Source organism: Anolis sagrei, chromosome 1, assembly GCF_037176765.1.
Source record: "Anolis sagrei isolate rAnoSag1 chromosome 1, rAnoSag1.mat, whole genome shotgun sequence".
NCBI classification, from domain to species: domain Eukaryota; kingdom Metazoa; phylum Chordata; class Lepidosauria; order Squamata; family Dactyloidae; genus Anolis; species Anolis sagrei.
The window spans coordinates 276,370,844-276,384,652 of record NC_090021.1 but is presented as its reverse complement, the minus strand read 5'-3'; the positions used below and the strand labels follow the sequence as shown (position 1 = coordinate 276,384,652).

The 13,809-nt window shown below is 37.0% G+C and overlaps 1 protein-coding gene across 10 annotated transcripts in view; it reads right to left on the bottom strand.

Annotated features, from left to right (window-relative positions):
• Positions 1 to 13,809, bottom strand: part of TSPAN18 (tetraspanin 18) — a 205,032-nt gene that overhangs the window by 151,358 nt on the left and 39,865 nt on the right. For 7 of the 10 annotated variants that reach the window (XM_060764248.2, XM_060764238.2, XM_060764222.2 and 4 more), the window contains exon 2: positions 300 to 359. The exons of the other annotated variants lie outside the window; for them this stretch is intronic. The gene's annotated coding sequence lies outside the window, so the exon portion shown is untranslated. The remainder of the gene's footprint in view (positions 1 to 299; positions 360 to 13,809) is intronic. 10 annotated transcript variants of the gene reach the window in all.

Sequence of the window (13,809 nt, the reverse complement as noted above, 5' to 3'; positions counted from 1 at the left end):
CACACTGTCCCAAGGATTTGAACTGTGGACCTTCCGATCAGCAAGTTTTGCAGCTTAGCGGTTTAACCCACTGAATCACCGTGGCCCCTTGGTTTTCAAAACAACTAATAAATTGTCACACCCTGTAGGTTTTGCAATGAACTTTGAATGAAAAAAAGAGCCTGCTAGTGAATTGTGTTACTTCTGCGAAAGGTTCTGCAAAACCTTTTGCCTGCAAAAAATGTGTTACTTCTGCAAAAGGGTACTCTTTGTGCACAAATGAATTTGTACGAAGTAAACAAATACACAATGTCACTGACCTTGTTCTCAACAATCTTCTGGGAGCTGTAGGTTCCCGTTTTTCTTTTCAGTAAAATATACTGAAAAACATAAAAGAATATAAATAGAATGAATGTCTTTATAAGAATACTTCTAAATTCCAAAAAAAAAATTTTGTGATGTATATTAATGTTTTGAAAATAAATTTAGAGTAGTGTTTCTGGGATGGGCAACCTTCAGATGTTATCAGGCTACAGTTTCCTTAATCCATTTCTATTAGTTTATGCTGGTTAGATCTGCTGGAAGTTGCAAACCAACAAAATCTGGGGAGTCACAAGTTGTTTACATCAAGACTAGAACTTTAGGTTAAATAATGGAAAGGTAGATTAAATGCCAGGATATACATCTGTTTCATCCACATGTATTGCAAATAAATGTACACCCCAACCTTTAAAAATGAGTGATAGATGAGGTTATTTTTTAAAAACTTTCTCAAGAAAACATATTTGTTGCAGAACTGAAATATATTTCTACATATCTGATTTGGTTCAGAAGGCATGCAAGATTCTATCAACTAAACAGAAAGATGACTCTTAACCCCTGTAATAATAAATAGTCTATTGTTGTCAAGTGACGACCTGGTACAGCACAATATATTACTTTAATTTCCTGGGGACAACCTGGAGGATATAATTGTATTGTGCAATTTGCTGAAAACCAGCATATGTTTTCAAGCACATTTTTGTTATTGCATTGCTATACTTTCTCCAATCTATTTGCAAGCACATTTTTGTTATTGCATTGCTATACTTTCTCCAATCTATTTGCAAGGTGTTATGACCTCCAAAAGTGACAACTAGATGCAGGACACAATGAGACAGGGTGTATATCTCATTTGACTGCTCTACTACTGCAAAGAAATAATAACTCGGCACACTGGTTAGATTTCCAGTTCACTATCATTTTTATTTCTGACCTGCCTCTCCTTGAGAGCATTTTATGTCACCTCATGTATTTCCATTAACTTTAGTCCTATAGAAAACCACAACCTATACATGATGGAAAGAACTATCCTTTCCCAAGTTTCATGTGAGAAAGAATCCTTATTAATGTTTCCAATTTATAGTGACCTTATTATGAGGTTTTCTAGAGCTGAGAGTGTGTAATTTGCCAAAGGTGACCAAGTGGGTTTCCCTGGCCAAATGAGGAATCAAACCCTGGTCACCACAGTCATAGTCCAACACTCAAACTACTATATCATGCTGGATCACTATACTTCCCATTAAAGGATCCTTCAGTTTTTGAGCTTCAAGTGAAGAAAAGTCAGTTCAAAATGGATAGTCAAGATGACATTCGTAATTGAATATCTGTAGGCGGAAAGAGTAAGTAACCATAATAATGCACCTTTTTTGCTTGCTTTAGTATTATGCTAGATATATGGAGGGCATCCATACTTGGTTTATTCATAGGACAAAGGTGAGCAACAACGAACAAGCAAATGCAGTAATCTGAAATGAAATAGCACCCGCTCAGAATGATATACTATCTTTTTTTTCAAATTTATTGGTAATGAGTTACCACGGCTGCTTTCCTACTTGGCAAAGATTGTTTTTAAAGTGTCAATTTCCCAATGCAACATTAATTCTGATACATATATCAGTGCTGAACACTTAATTTGCATTTTAAATGTTAAAATGTACATATTTTATGTGTAAAATGGATTGCCAGCTTTAAAGCTGACATAAGCTGTATTCAGGCAATCCTCCTGCCATCTCTGTGCCCAACAGTCCTCCATGTGTTGCCCCACTCCCTAAATGTATGCAATCTGGGAATGGAAGCACAGAGAAAACCTGTGTGAAGACAGCATAAAGAATTGTGGCACCCAACACATTTTTTTACCAGCGCACAATTGGGACGGATGTCAGAATGTTGCTGTAGTTGGGTTGAAATAAATACTGTATAGGAAATTGAGTTCAGTTTCTTTTGAAAGATTATATTAAACCCACCTGAGTGAAACATAAAGATACATAAATTTAAACTCAAAGAATATTCTGTAATTCCAGTCCAGTTCTAACAAAAATTACTAGTGAGTGACCTTTTCCTGTTGTCCTTAAGCAAAAACAAAAGTAATATTACTGGCAGACTAATATGTATGTAGAGACCTTAAATACAGGCTTTTATCCACTATGAAAATTCAAACCATAAAAAAATTCTTTTTAAATGCAAGTCAAGTGCAAGTCTATAGGAATTAAATTGCATAATTGACTAGCAAATGCCACCCCTTTCCAAATGTCAAATACAATCCTAAAGATAGCTAAACTGCAGAGTTGGATACATTAAACACTGGGGTGCAAAATAAAGGCTTAGTCACATCCTAATTTTTAATACCTGGCATTCCAAGAAACCTGCAAGTAGAAGAAATAACATACTAGGAAATATAATTTGACCCTACTAGATTCAGTCTCTATTATCATTAAACTTAGTAATTGCTTCATACAGATAAACAGATATAGATCAATTCTGGCTCAGGGTGCTTCTACAATAATAGCTTAATGATATGGAATTGTAGTTTGGTGAGGGATCCGCTCTAATTCTCAAAGAAAGCTAAACGTCTTGTATACATATTTTCATAACATTGAGCCCGGAACCTCAATCCATGGCTGATACCAAATGAGAGACTCCCTCCTGTGCACACAGAAGGCTGGGTAACTTGGAAGGCACTGAACAGACTGTGCTCTAGCACCACGAGATGCAGAGCCAACCTTAAGAAATGGGGCTACAAAATGGAGTCCACGGCATGCAGGGGTGGAGAAGAGCAAACCACAAACCACCTATTACAATGAAGTCTGAGCCCGTGCACAATGGAGAACCTTCTTATAGCAACACCAGAGGCACTCCAAGTGGCCAGCTACTGGACATTTAATATAATGCCAACCTTTTAAACTTTGTGGTTTTAAAAAAACATTACAACTATACCCTTGGTTCACCCCTGATACGATAAATAAATAAAATAAATAACATTGAGTCATGGCAATTAGAGGTGTCAAAGTGCATTAATTCTACAGTGTAGATGCATACTCAGATGTAACCTACAATATAGTTTCTCCATCCCTTGCAACAGGATCTTTCCAATGTTTGCAACCCACATTTCAAACATGTGTTTCTCCTCTCCCATTGCTTGAACAAATTCAACTATCTTTTGTAGTCTGGTCACCCTGGTGTCACTTTTCTTACTTATGCCATTTCCTCTGCTATTCTCCTGTATTTGCCTGGGTGTGTGGTTCCCCCCTCTCAGTTCTACAAGGCAATATCTTATTTCCAGTTGGTTTGACCAGTAGGTATCTTTCAGCACACAAGAAAGAAATAGTTTCCAGGACTCTCAAAAAACATTTTTGGTGTTTTTATGGATTTAAAACTGGCTTTTGATGCCATCCCTAGCAGAACAAGCTACATACTATAGGGATTACTCCACAATTGTCACGGTGCATTATGAGTCTGTATTGAAAGACTTCTCTTAAAATCAGTGTAGTTTTGGAAGAGAAATTATCCAGTATGGTCCTTGTGACAAAAGGAGTTAAGCTTACTGTTTCCACTTCTTTTTAATGATACTGTAAAAAATGAAAAAAATGATACTGTAGTTTTCCTAAAGGGCAAGTGTTATTCCCAGTCACTAGTCTTTTTGCACTTGTGCAGGAAAAAAACTTATCACAACAACCTGCAAGCTTTTGATGAGTGTCTGAACATGTCGAGAAAGCTTCTTCACATGAAGAAGTCTGGTTCTTGAATTCAAAAATTAAGATGTAAGCATGATTCAGAGAAACAATTCCTTGGAGGAATAGTCTAGAAATTCTTCTGCCCGAGCTCTTCTGGTGCTATTACATCTTCCCCACATTAGATCGTATTTATTATGGCTCTAATGTCAAATAATGGAGCATAGTTATCTCTTCATTTAAATGTGTTAAGCTATGGACTCTTATATATGACAGACAAATCCCATTGTAAGCAGTTATAGTAGATTTTTACCTGCCCCACATTTACCAATGTAGTTGTTCATATGCTTCATTTGTGGATGGTTTTTTTGGTAAGCTCTGTCAAATTGGGTTCTTTCAGTAATTTAGATGTGCAATATTATAGCTCATTGGTAGCTATAGGGAAAAATCAAATAGATTCTTTATGGTGCATTTGAAAGGTTATAAGGTGACATTATTTTATTTGGAATCTTACAAATGTTTTAGTTTCATTTATGGAAAAGAGACAAATAAATCTTAATACACAATGCATCTGTGAATAATTATTTGGCAAGACTGATGGCGTCTGCTACCACTGCAACTTGGCAATCCATCCTGTTCACTGAAGAGGAATGATTCACAGCAAGATGGAAAGTGTTTGATATCTCAAAACCTCTTGCTGCTTTGGCTGAAAGAGTCTTCTAGAGCCAGGAGAAACAGAGGGGCACATTGCCTTCAGATCACTGCTGACAGAATGACACTTCGCTATACACTGAGGGTGTCCCAACTGACACTTTAGTCCTGATAGGTCTTTGATAACCTTCTGTTCACTTGCTAACAGTTTGATAAACCTTTGAACAGTAGTTGGCAGAAGCTGTTAAAGCCAGCAGAAAAACTAAACTTCTGCTTAGTGTTAGAATAAAAGTGCTGTCAAATCTGTGCCACTGAACAATTTCAACAGAACTTAATAAATGGCGGAGCATTTTTCAAAGATGGCTGTTCCCCATATACATACTTCCTTCACAAAATCTGAAATCAAGAACAAAGACTTTTTAAGTTTTCTGTCTACAAGGGTTTTCATGCTTTTTTGGATAATTATTATTATAATTATTCACACCTTGTGTTTTTCTTTTCTCGTTTTCATCCTTTTTGGAAAAAATTATTTTGCGAAAATATAATATACTAATTTCTCTGCATACATTTTAGGCAGGTAAACTAATGTTTGTCATTACAAAGAACATTTTAATAAAGAAACTAATGTTAGACAACTCCTATTTTATTCATTGGCCATCCTTTATATGGAGTCCCTAGAATGTGTTCTTGTCTATGCTATTTAACTACTACATGGAACTAGTGTAGGACTTTCACATATTGTTTTCAAATCATTGATGCAATGGAACTCTATTTTTCACTTTTCTCTTTCTGGGAAAACAAGCAGGGGCTCTATGGTCTAAGGCAGGGGTCCCCAACTAAGGCCCAGGGGCCGGATACGGCCCTCCAAGGTCATTTACCCAGCCCTTGCTCAAGCTCAACCCAAGTCTGAAATAACCTGAAAGCACACAACAACAACAACAACAACAACAACAACAACAACAACAACAACTCTATCTCATCAGTACTTTGATATGATTCCTGTAATCAACCAAGGTGTCCATATACAAATATTGTCCAATCATCCAATGCATCAAGATGAGCATTTATCATGGTTGTTGCCTGTTTATGAAGCTTGCTTCTCAACTCATAATTCTGTGTTTGTGCATATGTATGTGAATGTATGATATTGCCAGGGCAAATTGCAACAGGCATTGTTTCCGTTGTTCCTTGTTTTAATTTATCACAAACATTTGAAAATCTGAATATTTTAGATAAGTCTGAATATATACCTAAATAAAATTCTCTCTTCACCAAAAAGTCCTACAAGATCTCAGATAAAATGTTCCTTTCCTGCTATGTGAATGGTTTCCCAGAAAATGCTTGAAATTTTCCCACTCAGTTCAACCATTCATAGTTTCCTTCCTATGACTCCAGGAAACTTCTCTAACTGAAACAAAGAGTGCAATAACTTTGTTGTCTAGGTCCATCACAGCATTACCAAAATAACAGATATATCCACATTTTTGGTTGGGATATCCATATGCTCTGGAACATGGGCCTAAAGTCAATAAAAGAGAGTTGCTATGAATTTTCCGGGCTGTACGGCCATGTTCCAGAAGCATTCTCTCCTGACGTTTCACCCACATCTATGGCAGGCATCCTCAGATGTTGTGAGGTCACAACCTCTGCGGATGCTTGCCATAGATGTGGGTGAAATGTCAGGAGACAATGCTTCTGGAACATGGCCATACAGCCCAGAAAACTCACAGCAACCCAATGATTCTGGCCATGAAAGCCTTCAACAACACAAAGAAAGAACCTTTAATTTAAAGGTTCCTGGAATTTGTGTCATTTCATCTAAAGCAGACACACTGAAGTTTCTCAACAGCATACTCCTAAACAATTTCTAGAGCACCACTAAAATCAGTTAACAGCAGCAGCGGATGACGTAAACAAAAGAAACATTAAAAGCAAATGTAACAAATGAGAGCAGCAGTCAGAAAGGCCAGGAATTGAGGACAAGAAAAGTACATTTTATTCTCACAGCAGTCTGACTGTCTAGCAAATTAATATTTATCATGTGCTTTGCATCATATACTGCAGGAGAATGATGTTCTTATTAAAAATACATTTACAAAGCAGGCATCACTAGAAAGGCCAGCTACCACCAACTTCACTTGTTTGAACAAACAGCAGCTATTTAGTCTTTTTTTTAAAAAAAAAGTGGTTTATTTAGGGAATGAATTTTTGTTCAGCATCATCTACAGAATTTGAATTTCATATTGAAACTATGGACCACTCAATGCCTAGAGTAAATATTTGTGTACATGAAGACTTAAAGCAGGAGCCTGGATGCTCACTCTTACTTATTTTCAAGCTTACATCTTGCTAATTGTAACTCAGGCATCAGAGTATTATAGACTTTCAAAGCTTTAAAAAAGCTCATTGCAAATTTTGATGCACTCATGTAATTATTTCTAATATTGATAAGATATTACTCTCTCTGTCCCAAATAGTCTTTATAACACAACTGGCAATTATTTATTCCTGAAGATAAGTTTACTGCTATAAGGAGGCATTATTTTTTTTTTCCTAGCATTGAACAAGCACAGTGAAAGTTGATAAATGCTGAGACTTCAAGTTTTAAAAAATAACCTTTACAACTATTCACTTTCACATATTCTACATTACAATCAATTTTAAATCTCTTTTACACATTTTCTGATTTAGCATGCTCTTCTAATAGGAACCAAGTAGGAGCTCTAGTCTGATAAGGATCCATAAGGTTCTCAGAGATTCCTTGCCTGCTTCTGTTATTTGGTGTCCTGGGGAGAAGTAATGACTGGAAAAGCAATTAGAAGTCTGAAACCTAAAAGTACAAGAGTCAAAGAAGTTTGCAAGAAATGAGAAGGAAAATAATGCCCCAGAGAAACAAAAAGTGTATTGTTTATTTATATTCTTCTAAAGTGGTGTTTAATTTGAGAAACTGAACCACAAAAAATCACTTTGAATTTTTAAACACATTCATTTGCAAGACTTCTACATGATTCATTGTTAGAAACTAGTATCCCCATTTATCCTGTTTAGTTGAATGCAGTTGCATGAAGGCAGTGGAGAGGTTAAACATTCCTCTCATTCTGTTGCCTCTCATCCTTTTCCTCCAGCCAGATAACAATAAAGTCTCCACCCTGGGAGATACTGTGAATGCTTCCTGTGGGGAGACTAGTGACCTGCCACAAACCGGATTATGATTACAACTTACATAAAATGTGTATTATATGGTTGTGGGAAACAGAGGGGCTTTGTCAGAAAAGAAGTGAATTCCTTTCAAAGTAAGCACAGGAGGCTAGTGATTGCCTCTTCCACTTTGTGTACCAAGTAACGTGTGTGATCCAATGCAGTGCTTGTTTGACAGGAGGTATTAACAAAGTAAAAACAAAAACAAAATAAAACCCTACAAAACCAAAGACTAAAAAATGCAATGTGAAAAATGTAATTCTAAGCCTGAATGCTAATAACTCTAAGCGTGAAAGCCAATATTGATAGAACATTTTTCAAAAAGGGTGTGTTCCTTTGGTAATGTATACCAAGACTTTGTAGATTAGACGTTTCATTATGCATGCTTTTTGTTTAAAAATTAAAGCATGTTTCAAGGTACTTCTTAATTGTATATGGCAATTTCGGGACATACTGAAGCTAAAAGAAATTTGTGGAGAATCAACTTTGGGTTCTGATCTAGATCTCCTAGCACTACAACTTGTGGGCGAACACCCAAGGGAAAACATTTTGTAGGAAATCAGAATAATCTTGGAGTCTATCCACATACAGGACCAGATCAAGGTCTTGGCTTTACTTTCAGAAATGGAAATCAATGGATAAGTTACTGCATGAGGCAAAATAAGGGCACAGTTTGCTTAAATAAGTATTCTGCGTACAAGTTTTTTCAGTCCCAAATTTCTAGCATTGAAGGCAATTAAAAGTTCCACTGAGCATTTAAATGCAATTTAACCATCCAAACAAAAGGGGCAGGCAAAGTGACAATGGAATACAAACATAGTAAATGTGAATTCTACATGTGAATGGTTTTCAATGTCTTGCTCCCTACAGTGCTACAAATTTAGGAAGTAAAGGAAAACTTCACAGATCGGTGTAAAATTCATACTGATGGACAATGCATTCATTCCTCCCCACCACCAACACCCAATTTGTAATGTGAAGTTGGCCCTTAGGCCATAGCATAAGTGTTAGGTCCAAAAGCTTTGATCCTCAGCCTCCTCTTAAACAGCACATTATTGCTTCCTCCAGTGCACACTTTTGCTTCCATTTCAATCAATGACACTTTATCATTATGTTTGAAGCCTGGAGTATGGTTAATCTTAACCATGAGTTAGGAAACAAATCTCCTTCATGAGACAAGGTTTGGAATTGGCCTACTTCAATAAACCCCAGGAAATAGTAACCAGATTTTGTCTGGGTTCTAACACATCTGAGCTTTAATCAATAATGGTTAGTTATACAGGGAAGCAAAAGCTTCTGGTTTCCTTGTACACATGAGACATAAAACTGGAGGGGTGAAATGACAAGACACAGACTCATTCATAGAACATCATCACAGACACCATTGTGTAGTATTACTTCCAAAGGGGGCTCGGAATTGAAGATATTATGCCAAGAAACAGACAGCCATTTAAAACTTCCTAGGAATTAAGTTTAATTTCAGAACTAGCACTACAGCTCTGTAAGATCATCCTGATGCATTTCTTAGCAAATTCCATCTTTTTTCCATGTGCTTCTCTGAGTATTATTGCCAAATTTTATAATCAGAGATGGTGAAAATTCCTTGGATATTGCCGAATTGAAAGTCTTACCAGTCTTAGCCAGCAGAGTCAATGATAAGGCATACTGAGAGCTGTGATGCATGAACATCTGAAAAGCTAAACATCTATGTTTTTAACATTAGTTTTATTCTATCTGTTTGGATTGTTTGGATTTCCTATTTTAAGACAATATTGTATTGTTCCAACTTGGAGGATGCATTGTTCCCTCCTCATGAAAAAAACAAAACAAAAAACAGTAACCCCATCAGCCAGAAATCAACTCACTTTAGATTAGATGTCATTTACTGAGGGGGAAAGAGCAGTCATTTACTTCTTTGCCCACCTATTAATGAAATAATGAGACCAGACAACTCTGCTGGGATAAATATGGACAACTTTTATTAAATTGTTGCCTATTTTAAACTTTCTTCATGAACTGCAACCAGCTAAATGTGGGAGTTTCAACTTGGTGTTGTGTATGCTGAGGCAGTGGCCTTCTCAAACCCACTCCTCAGTTGACTTGGGTGAGACACCCGAGTTCCCCGACTAACTCACCATAAGTTGTAACCAGGGCAACTGCTTAGGGAAGCTGCATAGAGTATTCAAACCCCAAGTTGAGAGACTTCAGGGATTAGAATTCCCCCACAGCTCTGATCGTCCCCACCTCGATTGAGTAAACTCACTAGTTGGGGTTCCTGTTCCTGGCCTTCACCAAAAGGGGTGCCTTAGGTGCACACTGAGATATAAATGAAACCAACACAACAGCTTGGAAACCTAATCGAACCATGTGCCATCCATTTCTATTCTTCTTTACAAGACTGTGTCTAATAGTTTTGATGAGAACATCAAGCCAGCCCATACAAACACACACAGAGACACAAGTTGGGAAATTTTTAAAGCATGTTCACTATTTCGTAACATCATATTTGGCATACCCTAGAGCACTGATGGCGAACCTTTTAGAGATGGAGTGCCCAACCAGGGTTGGAGGGGGTTGGGCACTCACAGGGTGTGAATGGGGGGGGGGGGGGCAAGTGAGCAAGCGGGAAAGCAAGGGAGTGGTGGAAGAGCAGGCAGACAGGCAGACCACCACTACCCTAGAGTGAATTTTGTATTTGCTACTGGATTGGGGGCTATTGTAGCTTTTTGTACATTTGTACAACTCAACTCACACTTGCAACTGCCTGTGCTCTTCCAGCAATATAAATTCCAGTTCCATATTTCATGCATGTACTTCTACTGTACTGAAATACACACAAACACATATATACATTCTATTACTTAGAAAAAGTGATGGTTTACACACAAAAAATCCTACAACTACATGGGTCAAACTTTTTAAATTCCATCCAGAAGCTCATGATCTGGTCCAAAAAGAAAAAGAGTATATTAACTGATTAATTTCTGTGAGTATATACTAAACCATGCTCTAGTGGCCTGCTGTTTCTGCTAAAATAACATGCTCATCATTGTGTCTGCCTCTAAGAAGTGCTCAAAAACTTAAAATGGCCCAAAGTACTACAACCAAATTGCTGCTTAGGGCTGGTTACAGAATACAGAGGGCATATGAATCCCTTTTTATAACAGCTCTGGGTCAAAGTGCTGAGTAAAACCTATAAAGCCCCATACAACTGAGGCACAGAATATTTCAATGATTTATTTTGCCTTCCAAACTTTGATATTCTCAGAATAGGGATATTTGTAGGAGGACCAGAGAAAGTCTTGTCGACATCTACTCCCTATTGAATGAAGATAGGCTTACTGTCTCCTATTAGCTCCCTAACAGCAAGCAAACAATTTTTTCTTCATGCAGATCTCTAATAATTAAGATGGATTTCTGCAGAAGAGACTTCAGATTAAATAGGCACATTTTTGTCCTTACTGTTGTGCTTGATTGAATTATACATTAATCTGTTTATGTTATTACTATTTGATTTTTATTGTTGATTACTTCAAAATCCATTTTGAGGGAAGAAAGGTAGGATATTCTTGATATCCATCTTGCCTCCAGTGTCATCAGTTGGGAGCCCCCCCACCCCACCCCAGCACCAACTGCTGCCCTGAGATCAGAGTGAAGAGAAGGCAGTTCCATCTTGTCTCCTGCACTGTTCATATAATATAATATAATATAATATAATATAATATAATATAATGTATATACATATAATATTGATAATATTGTACTGTAATGCAATACTACTAATAATATATTATAATTATATATTTTATTACATGTAATATTGCTAATAATATTACAGTATAATATTATAGTACAATATAGTGATATATAATATTAATATTGTGCTATGGTAATAATATAATATAATGTATTTACATATTACTTGTAAGCCGCTCTGAGTCCCCTTTGGGGTGAGAAGGGTGGCATATAAATATTGTAAATTAATTAATTAATTAATTAATATAAATCTCATAAATGAATGCAGTGCAAACTGAAGGAGCATTAGATCTCTGAACATTAGATGCCAAAAATTACTCAGGTAAGATTGCTGCAGATAAGCATTTCAGTCAAAAGGGGATATGATTGGTCACAACAAAAATGGCACAGGTCCTTCTGAGGCATGACAAGCTCATACACAAACAGGACTGTATCCTGTCAATTAACTACACAAGTCATAAAGTGCCCTGGTAGTAATTTGGCTCATTCCCATCCTTCAAAGGTACCCTTTATCTCATGCTTTCAGAGAGAAAGAAAAGATAAAGGATTTGATGGGTTTCTTCCCTATTGCTTTAACAGCTACACATGACTCCTCGTATTTCCCCCTACCATTGTGACTTCCTTTTTTAAAAAAATAAACAAAATCCTCACATTGCTGTTCCTCAGAAGAATTACACCTGGTACTTTGTGGACCCAATGTGGCTTTGTGTTGATAACAACAAACACATACCACATTTTGTTGGAATGGACAGAGTTTATATTACAGCTCACTAGGCCTGGGCCACCGCATGGGTCTAGACCCAAACACTGCATACCTTCTCACTGTCCAAGTTTGGCAGGGTCAGTTACAATAAATTTTCTACTATCCTAATTTTTCAAGTGTTTTCAAAATATTCCAAATTTTCCACTTCCTTTTTTCCTCTTATCTTTTTCAGCTTGCTTCAAAGTTCAAAGTGCTAAAGTACTGTACACTCAACTCAGCAGGGAAAAGTCACTCCACTGGTTGCCAATTAATTTCCAGGCAAAATACAAATGGTTGCATTTGACCTTTAAAGCCCCATATGGTTTGCGTTCAGGTTGCCTACAGAATCGACTTCTTCCATACAATCTACCCTGAACACTTAGTTCCTCTGAGGGAGACTACTTCTGTCCATCACAACCCAACTGGCAACTGTCACCCAGAGAACAGTTGCCAGTCACCGTCCAAGACTGTGGAATGACCTGCCAGAAGAGCTCCAACAGCAAAATGAGTTGTCAGAATTTAAAACACATTTGAAAACCTAGCTCTTCCAGCAGGCCTACACAACCAGTTTTGATCACAAATTTTAGACTTGTGTCTTATGTTTATCTCTGTTCTGTGTGTTTTAATATGTGTTTTAATGTGCGTATTTTATAAAATGTTTTTAGGTGATTGTGTGTTTTTAGCAATGCTGTAACCTGTCTCAAGCCACAAGGAGAGGCGGGTAAGAAATAAAATAATAATTATTATAATTATAATTATTATTATTAAATGTGTTTTGTGTGTATATATATTTGTGTATATGTGTATATATGTGTGTGTACACACACACACATGCACACGCACGCACATGCACACACACACACACACACACACACACATATATATGATTTTGCACATGTGTTGTAATTTTATTATTATTATTGGCTTTTAAAGTCTCTTCTGCTGTGTTTTTCAGTTTTTATGAGTGATGGCCACTTGCTGGCTTGATAGGTGTATTGTATCCAAATTTGGTCTCAATTCGCCCAGTGGTTTTTGAATTATGTTAATCCCTAAATGAACATTACATTTGTATTTATATAGATTATTTTCACTCAATATCCCATCTCACACTCCTACCACTTCGGCTACCAAGGCAGATAGTCAAGGTCCCAGAGGATGACGGCATAAATGTCTATTTCAGAACAGCATCTTTATTCACATTTGTCCTGGGACAAGATTTCAAATACTGTGTGGCAAGAGCCAGTGAGATGTAGCAGCTTGTGTTGGGAAAAAGGCAATAGCCTCAGAGGAAGGCAACTGTCTTCTGAACAAACCTTGCCAGGAAAACCCTAAAGTAAGGTAGCATTGGGATTGCCATGGACTGGAAATTACTTGAAGGCATATAACAACAACAGAAAATGATCCCATCAGACAATTCCCTAATGTGGCAATTTGGGCCAAGCAAATATGAATCAGAGGAAAGGTTTTGTGGCGAGACGTTTTTTCAGACCAGGT